At 56.2% G+C, this 7,046-nt stretch overlaps 1 pseudogene; it reads left to right on the top strand.

Annotated features, from left to right (window-relative positions):
- Positions 1-6,759, top strand: part of LOC119323843 — a 14,500-nt pseudogene extending 7,741 nt beyond the window's left edge.
- The last annotated feature ends 287 nt before the right edge of the window (positions 6,760-7,046 follow it).

Genomic DNA, 7,046 nt, shown 5'->3' with positions numbered 1-7,046 from the left:
CCACTAAGAGACTTAGTTGCGGTCAGACACTCACCTAAGTTTGAAAAAATCCTACCGAGTGGAGAGCAAACCTCCCACTCGGGGGCTTAGCTGCAGTCCAGTACTCGCCTAAGTTCTCCCACTAAGAGACTTAGCTGCGGTCAGACACTCGCCTAAGTTTGAAAAATCCTACCGAGTGGAGAGCAAACCTCCCACTCGGGGGCTTAGCTGCAGTCCAGTACTCGCCTAAGTTCTCCCACTAAGAGACTTAGCTGCGGTCAGACACTCGCCTAAGTTTGAAAATCCTACCGAGTGGAGAGCAAACCTCCCACTCGGGGGATTAGCTGCGGCCCAGCGCTCGCCTAAGTATTTAAAAATCCTATCGAGTGAGAGCAAACCTCCCACTTGGGGACTTAGCTGCGGCCCAGTGCTCGCCTAAGTACAGACACAACCCAATCCGAAAGGACGATGAGGCGCAAGTCGACTGCTACCTTCGCCTTCGGAGTTGCGCCGCAAATACAAGGTTATTCCGAGTGAAGATCAAGTTCCACTCGACGAATCAAACCATGAAGGTATCCAACGAGAAATCAAGTTCAGATAAAGCCTAAAAGGTCCCAGACCTCAAAGTACTCGAGCCCTCGGCTCGGCGGAGTTTAACTGTTACAAGTCCACTCGGCATCCCGAGGCAAATTTAAGGCAGAGTTTAAACGGTTACAAATCCACTCGGCATTCCGAGGTAAATTTAAAGTTTTCACTCCTCGGGAGGAGGACTGGAAGGGGCGACGAGCTCATCCAAGTCGATCCCGTCGGCAATACGGGTGGCAGCAGCGATGAAGGTCTCCATGAAGTCTTGAAAGCTGTGCTTCCTGGTATCGGCAACTTGGATGGCCGCCAGCTTTTCTTCTCGCGCCTCCTTGCAATGGACGCGGACCAGGGACAGAGCGACATCAGCACCACATCTAGCAGAAGATTTCTTCCATTCCGCCACTCGACCTGGGACTTCGTTAAGTCGAGCCATCAGAGACTCGAGGTCGTTTTGAAGCGTCGTCCCAGGCCAGAGTGATGCGTCGATCCGCGACATCGCAACTTTCAGCCGAGCCAGATAGTCAACGACGCTGGCAGTACGAGACTCCAGACGGAGCACGTTCATTGCAGCCTCGTCCTTCACGAGAGAGTTAACAGGGTCCAAGCCTGGCTCCACTCGACTGGTCTCCTCTTCAAAGTTCTGGCAGAATTCTGCAAACACGATTCAAGGGTAAGACGGTGGCCGTACCCAGGCTCGACAACTACAAGACAGCCGGGTTGGAATAATTACCTTCGAGCATGACAAACAGCTTCTTGGTGAGTCCACCGAGATAAGCCTCCAGATCTTTTACCTTCCCCGACAGCTCACCCGCCTTGTCGTGCAGCGCCATCTTCTCTTTCTTCAGTCGACTGGCGTCTCGATTAGCTGCCTCGAGAGCAGTCTTCAATCTGGAGTTCTCATGTTCAAGAGCTCCGACCGAAGCCAGTTTCTCTTCTGCGAGGTTCGTTTTGCTCGAGGCCTCCTTCTATGCCTCTGCAAGATCTTGGTCCTTCTTCTTTAGAGCTTCCTCCAGTTTATCTGCGGCGCGTCGAGTGGAACCAACATCAAGAATGGACAAGAAAGAAAATTCACCCGTTAAGAATGGAGAACCTCACCAGCCATACCTTTTGCTTCTTCTTGCGCCTTCTTCAAGTTCTCCTGAGAAAGCTTCAAGCTAAGGTTGAGCTGGATCTGCTGATTCTCCAACTCAGTATAGCGAGCTACAAGTTCGCAAGATTTCTGTAAAAAGAAAAATCAGTCGACAGACGTCCAAGATAAGTTGCTTCCGAGTAACTAAGAGACAATGATGACGTTTCTAAGACCACAGCCGAATCAAAAAACATTCGACAGTAGTCTCGGGGACTACACCCAGTGGGTGCACTCAGCGTGCCCCCACTGGTTTGACCAAAAAAAAGAGAAAGAGAGAAAAAGTTCCACTCGACCTGGCCCAACCAAACCGAGTGAAGAAATACAGCTACATCAACACAATGTAAAGACTACAGTCGACTGCCAGCAGTCCACCGTAGTCTCGGGGACTACACCCAGTGGGTGCACTCAGCGTGCCCCCACTCGTCCAAGGATTGGCAGACACACCCAGTGGGTGTACAGATACAGATACAAAAGATCTTCGGAAAAGAGACTCTTCAAACAGCATATCATAACAGAACAAGTGTTGAAGTCGACTGACCTGGACGTTGCTCTGAAGTGCCGAACTCGCGTCATAGGCTGCTTGGCTGGCCTCCCGAGCCATCTTCACTTGCTCCATCATGATCCCCGCCTGGCGTATAGCCTCCATGGCAGCAGCCGCTTGGTCCTCAGGGACGGGGTATGCGGCAAAAAGCGAAGACGGATCCGCAGTCAACGACGAGGGCCGCGCACTCGCCAGAGGAACGGCGAAGGTCACAGAAGCCCGAGCGGTGTCACCACCATCCCGAGCTACGGCCTCGGACGCCGGAGCGGAGTGGGGGGCCTCGTCAGCCGACGCCTTCTTATGCCTCCTCACCCTCAACAGACCATCGTCGTCGTCATCCGGGAGATAGATAACATGAGGAGGGGCTACAAAGGAAACATTCAATCGACCAAAGTTGCAATAAATGATCAGTCGACTCAAGGCAGAACATCAGTAATCGTACCAGGGTTGGAGGTAACAGCATCCTCCATCTCTTGGTCGTCGTCCTTGGCGGAGACCTCAGAAGTAGCAGCGCTGCAAATCCCGAAAGCTAGTCAGTTGGCTCAATGAATCGACCAAGGATCTGTCCATGGTCGACGAAGGAAAGCAAGTTTTATTATTACCCAAAAATGGTAGGGACAGCTATCTTCATCTTGGGCAGAGCCTTGGGCGGCTTGGACAGCGTCGTGCGTGGGTGCTTGGGAACCTTTCCAGTCGGCGTAGGGGAAGAGGTCCGAGGGCGTTTCAACGACTGCCCAATAGAAGCAGTCGCCTTGCCACGTTCCCGCGCTGGGTCGTGTGTGTGCTTGGACCGCCCCTCTGGGCGAGGGGGTTCGACCTCCTCCTCCTCCTCTTCGCTGGAGTCGACGTTGTCGTCTCCCTCCCCTTCACCGTCGGACTCCCACTCGCCTTGGTCGTCCCCACTCTGACCTCCGCTCGCCTCCCCTTCCTCAGTTGGCTCTTGAGCCCCGTTGGGCGTCGAGTACATCTCGGTGGTCGCCTGGAAAACAATAGACAAGACGAAAGTCAATCGACCAACTCAAAGAAGACCATGCAGAAAACAAGATTTCAGTCGGGAGCATAAAGACATATCTGGTCTACTTCATACGAGCTGTCGAGTGGAGTTACCTTCCTGGCTCCTCGGGGGTTGTCTTTGTTCCCCGTGATGCTCGATAGCCACCCCTCCAGCATCTCATCGGTGACCTCCTCCGGGTGGATCCGAGTTGTGTCATTGAGACCCGAGTACAACCACATCGGGTGGTCACGGGCCTGGAGCGGTTGGATGCGCCTCTGGAGGAAGACCTCCAGCAGGTCCATCCCAGTCACGCCCTCACGGACGAGCTCAACCACTCGACCGGCCAACACTTTGACTTGGGCCCTTTCCTCCGGTGCCACTTTCAGAGAAGCGGGTTTTTCAGCTCGGTCGAGGGAGAAAGGAGGAAGACTAGTCGACTGTCCTGGGGTCGCCTAGTCCTGACAGTAGAACCAGGTCGCCTGCCAACCACGGACCGACTCCGGGAAAGTAATGGATGGAAAACAACTCTTCCCCCTCGTCTGGATCGCCAAGCCCCCGCACAACTGGATCACCTGCGTCCTCTCGTCACTCAACTTGGCCTTCTTGACCGACTGAGAGCGACAGGTAAAGATGTGCTTGAAGAGTCCCCAGTGGGGGCGGCAACCCAAGAAGGCCTCGCACATAGAAATGAAAGCGACGAGGTATACAATGGAGTTGGGAGTGAAGTGATGGAGCTGCGCTCCGAAGAAATTCAGGAAACTCCGGAAAAAAGGGTGGGGCGGCAGAGAAAACCCTCGGTCGATATGGGTGGCTAGGAGCACGCACTCACCATCGCGGGGTTGAGGCTTGATCTCTCCCCCCGGGAGACGCGCGGCTTTGTGGGGAATGACTCCCCCCTCGACCATGTCGTCGAGGTCCTCTTGCCGGAGCACCGACGGCATCCAGTCGCCCTGGATCCAACCTTTGGGCAGAGCGGTCCTAGAGGAGGATCCGCCCCGAGCAGATCTTTTCCCCTTCCCCTGCGCCGCCGCCTTCTTCGCGCGCTCCAGAGCGGAGGTCTTGCCCTTCGTCATCGTCGCCGGCGAAGTCTTGCACGGGCCTGCTGCGCTGGGGCGAGAACGGAGGTGGCGGAAGGGCTTGCGAAGGAAGAGAGGAAGAAGAAAGCAGAAAGGAGCGCACGGCTTGGAAACCCCGAGCCGGCAACTTATAAGGGACCGCTTCCGAGTGGCTGACTGGTAGGCCCAGGCTATCCAGTCAAATCCCGCAGCAGACGCGCGCGCATTACGTGGCGAAAAAGGCATCGCGAGGATCGAGGAGCCTCCGCTTTATCGCTTCCGATTACTGCGGCCGCTCCTGTCCCGCGCGCTTCCCAAAATCCGAATCCCGCGACATTCGCGGGCCGCAGAACAACTTGTCAAAACAGAAGACCCCGCCCGCGTCGGCGCTCGGTATGTCAAAAGTAAAGAAATTCACTCGATGAAAGGCCTGGAATGGATCAAGGCGGCTGAAAAAGGTTGGCAACGTCATCCGTGACGATTGGCCCGAAGCGAGGCACTCACGTAGCCCAAAGAGCCAGTCGGGGAGTTCCCCAACTCTTTCCCCACTCAAAACCTCGATCCATTCGGGGGCTAATGATGAAGCTATGTACCTAGGGTAGGGGCACGGACCCGTCCAAAGAGACCTACCCAAGGACGTCCCTAGAGGAAGTCACCTTTCAATCGACTTGAAGGTATCCCACTCGACGGATTCAAGACATTCGACCAAGAAGCTATCACTCGACCACGAAGCCAACCACTCGACTGCCAGAAGACCTAAAGTCACTCCGCAGGCAAACGGTCGGCTATTGAGTAGTCTTTATGGTCATTATAGCACTTTATTAGGGGCGTTACCAGTAACGCCCGACCCTAAATGCACCTTAAACCCTGCATTACTGAGGGCAGGAGGGGGCCGGCGAACTCTATATAAGTCACCCCCTCCTCAGTATGAAGGGTTCGCACCCCTGTTATTCACACGCTAGTAATCCAATCGACCGCCTCCGGGCACCGAGACGTAGGGCTGTTACTTCCTTCGCGAAGGGCCTGAACTCGTACATCTTGGTGTGTTTACAACTTCCCAATAGCTGAGACCTAGCCTCTCCATACATACCCCCTACATCACTGTCAGAGTTAGAACCACGACAGACCCCGCCTCGGCAGCCGCCGTGGCCCGCCTCGCCGCGGCCAACCCTTCCATCGCCTTCCGCCTCCTCCCGCCCCCTCCCAGCCCGGACCCCGCCGCGCACCCGGTCAGGCGCGCCCACGACACGCTCCGCCTCGCCAACCCCGCGCTCCGGGCCTTCCTGCACTCCCTGCCGGCCCCCGCCCACGCGCTCCTGCTCGACATGTTCTGCGTCGACGCGCTCGACGTCGCCGCTGACCTCGCCCTCCCCGCCTACTTCTTCTTCGCCTCCGCCGCCAGCGACCTCGCCGTCTTCCTCAACCTGTCGTACCTCTACCCCGGCCTGCCCTCCTTCAGGGACACGGGTGACGCGCTCGTGCGCTGCCCCGGCATGCCGCCGATCCGCGCGGTGGACATGCTGGTCACGGTGCAGGACAAGGAGAGCGACCTCACCAAGGTCCGGCTGTACCAGTTCAAGCGCATCGCGGAGGCGAGGGGCGTGCTGGTCAACACCTTCGACTGGCTGGAGCCCACGGCCCTGAAAGCGCTCGTCGGAGGCGTCTGCGTGCCCGACCGGCCGACGCCGAGGGTCTACTGCATCGGGCCATTGGTCAACGGCGGCGAAGCGAGCGGGGGCGGCGAGAAGCGGCACGAGTGCCTCGTGTGGCTCGACGCGCAGCCGGAGAAGAGCGTCGTGTTCCTCTGCTTCGGCAGCAAGGGCGCCTTCTCAGCGGCGCAGCTCAAGGAGATCGCTCGCGGGCTAGAGAGCTCCGGGCACCGGTTCCTGTGAGCGGTGAGGAGCCCGCCGGAGGAACAGAGGGAGTTCCCCGAGCCGGACCTCGATCGGCTGCTCCCGGCGGGCTTCTTGGAGAGGACGAGAGGCCGGGGCATGGTGGTGAAGAACTGGGTGCCGCAGGCGGAGGTGGTGCGGCACGAGGCGGTCGGCGCCTTCGTGACGCACTGCGGGTGGAACTCGGCGCTGGAGGCGATCATGTCCGGGCTGCCGATGATATGCTGGCCACTCTACGCCGAGCAGGCGCAAAACAAGGTGTTCATGGTGGAGGAGATGAAGATCGCCGTGGCGTTGGAGGGGTACGAGAAGGGGACGGTGAAGGCGGAGGAGATTGAGGCCAAGCTGAGGCTGGTGATGGGGACGGAGGAAGGGGGGAAGCTCAGGGAGATGCTTTCGGCGGCGAGGAAGATGGCGTTGGACGCGATCGGCGACGGCGGGTCTTCCAAAGTGGCATTTGCCCGGTTTTTGAGTGATTTGGAGAACAGCAGCATGGAGAATGGAGGATGCAACAATTGACAGATGAACTGTGGAAGGATGGTAGCGACACCTTACACAATTCAGATAATAATGCAGATTTTCTGATCAGCATAAGAGAAAAATATGACTTTGTTCATCATAGATGATTATTGTGCTGTCTTTGCATTTGAATTTTTTTACATGTACACATAATTACAGCTCAAATTACTTCCGATCTTTCTGAAGGCATTTGGGCAATGCGTCTTTGATTACAACAATAATAACATCATCAATAAGAGCATATGCTAATTACCAGCAGCTCCTGTGACACGAATACACCAATTTTCTGTATCTAGTGCACCAGGGCTCATTGTTCACATATACTGTATTATACCGGTCAAATTGAATAATG

The sequence above is a fragment of the Triticum dicoccoides genome, chromosome 1A (genome assembly GCF_002162155.2).
Source record: "Triticum dicoccoides isolate Atlit2015 ecotype Zavitan chromosome 1A, WEW_v2.0, whole genome shotgun sequence".
NCBI lineage: Eukaryota > Viridiplantae > Streptophyta > Magnoliopsida > Poales > Poaceae > Triticum > Triticum dicoccoides.
The sequence above is the reverse complement of the archived record's forward strand: the minus strand, read 5'-3'. Positions and strand labels throughout refer to the sequence as shown.